At 39.0% G+C, this 2,174-nt stretch overlaps 1 long non-coding RNA gene across 1 annotated transcript in view; it reads left to right on the top strand.

Annotated features, from left to right (window-relative positions):
* LOC121927760 overlaps nt 1-1,443 on the top strand; it is a 5,004-nt gene extending 3,561 nt beyond the window's left edge. Inside the window, exon 3 of the long non-coding RNA XR_006103332.1 lies at nt 1,211-1,443. This is a non-coding gene — a long non-coding RNA (uncharacterized LOC121927760). The remainder of the gene's footprint in view (nt 1-1,210) is intronic.
* The last annotated feature ends 731 nt before the right edge of the window (nt 1,444-2,174 follow it).

Raw genomic sequence — 2,174 nt, 5'->3', positions numbered from 1 at the left:
AATATTTTCAACCTATGTATTCTTGAACCGGTGGATAAAGAATCCGTGCACATGGAGAGCTAACTGTAATAGCCTACTGGCAGTTTTACCTTCCTGCTCTTATTCATCTGGTTTTAATCCATAACCACTGCCATTCAGGTGGTTTTAGATCTTCCCCTTGTAGATCCCTCCACTGGTTATCAGTGCAGGTCATTAGAAGCTTTTGGTCCTGGTATTTAAGGCCCTGCACTTTTACTTCCCCCCAGTACCTGGCAGCTTGGCTAACCTATAATGTACCATTTAGAAATTTAAGATCTACTGGCAAAGGATTATTGGCAGTTCCACCATTGTATACAGCTCTGTCAAGGCTATGAGCCTTTCAGGATCTGGCTCTGTATTTGTGGAATAATCTTCTTTTGTACCTCCAGCTGGAGGAAATTCTTCCCCATTTTTGTAAAGGGTTGAAGACCTTGCTCCTTGAATCACCAGATTAAACTGCTCAGTGTGGTGGGGTGATGAGGATTTTATCTCTAGCATATTATAATGTTGTGTTTTATTGTTTTGTTCTTGATTATAATAATAATAATAATAATTGATTATGTATGTCTGATGTTCCACCCTTTGGTGAACAGAGTGTTATAAATAAATATTTTGTTGCTGCTGCTGTTGTTGAAATAATAATAATAATGTTGTTGTTGTTGTTGTTGTTATCTAAGTGTACATAAAGCTATGTAATGTTGACCATGATGGAGAATTCAGCACTGTTTCTCTTCAGCATGAACACAAACAGCTTTTATTCTTCTCCTAATGTATGAAAACAAACAATTTTCTGCAGGGAAAGAAGTGCCTTTCTTTTGTGCTAAAATGTGCTTGCTGCTCTTTCAAGCATTCTCCCAAGACAGAGCAGAACAAAATCAGTGTAGGCAACAAGTCTCTTTTAAGGGCATTGTCTCCCATACCCACAATCTTACTGCACTACTGTGAGCAGACGTTGGAAAGGATATGGGAAAATAAAATTTCTTTGAATGAAAATTGCATTAAGTTATTTCATTAAAGACTTCTGATTTAACTCATTTCTTCAGCAGTAATAAGTTCATTCGGTATTGATACTCAAAACTAGCACAGCCTGATATTTTTATTATTATTTAGCATTTAGAGGGGGATTCTCTTCATATGTTAACCTTTCTGTTATGTTCAGGACATTTTCTTTTTCTTTTTAAATGGGTAACAGGTTCCTTCCAGTGAAATGTCAAAAAGATGGCTGATTGCTTGAAGGCCTAACAAAATGCAGCTGGTGAAACCGGATGTAATGAACCAGATGTAATTCTGTGAACTGGACGTGTTTTCAGTTGTGCAAGTCTTGAACTGTGTGACTGAAATTGAGATGAAGGTCATCTGGCTCAACTCTGAAACAAGATTGTGCACACACAAAACATCATTAACCCACTGACACATTAAAATATCATCTGCATTATAATGCATTATGTCATTTCTACAGTTCCTGGACAAACACATCTCTTTTTTTCTACCCCTTTTTTTCTCCTAGATTTCCTTATCTGTTATTCCCTTGATCTTTTTCTTTTCCACTCCTTCCCCTGGACCAGCCTTTGCCAACCTAGGATCCTCACTGTCACAGGTGCATGAAGAGTGGGCATTCAGCCAAAGAGCCAAACAAGGACTCCAGGATCCAACAACAGTCCTACAACATAACCTGTCACTAGAGTTGGCAGGACTCAGGGCTTGCCTCCTCTTCTTTGGTCTAGAGGGTGAAGGGGAAGTGCTATCTTGCAAGGTGTGTGTGTGTGTTCTTTGTTTGTTGGAGTTGGTGTTTTTTATTTAACACACTCTGTACAAGTTTGGCTGATGTGGCATGCTTAAAGACATCAACTTCTATGATGTCACAAAGAGTCACTCCTAGGTTTCAAATTTTGGACCTGAAATCTCAGGGCCAAGCATAATCTTGACTTGGCAATCCTACCTACCACCACCTCTTTTGTCCACTTCATCCTGGTCCAGAAGACTCAGATCTTACAGGATGTCCCTAAGAATCAAAGGAAACAAGAAGCATACCTTCAGGCTCAGAATCTCAAGCCAGAAACCTCTGAACAGCTGTAACAACCAAGGGCAAAGGTGCTGAATTTAATATCAAAGCAATTTAGAATGAAGCTCACACAATGCTATAAGAAAGTCAATTT

Source organism: Sceloporus undulatus, chromosome 4 (assembly GCF_019175285.1).
Source record: "Sceloporus undulatus isolate JIND9_A2432 ecotype Alabama chromosome 4, SceUnd_v1.1, whole genome shotgun sequence".
Taxonomy (NCBI): domain Eukaryota; kingdom Metazoa; phylum Chordata; class Lepidosauria; order Squamata; family Phrynosomatidae; genus Sceloporus; species Sceloporus undulatus.
Note: the sequence above shows the minus strand (reverse complement) of the source record. Positions and strands in the feature narration are given on the sequence as shown.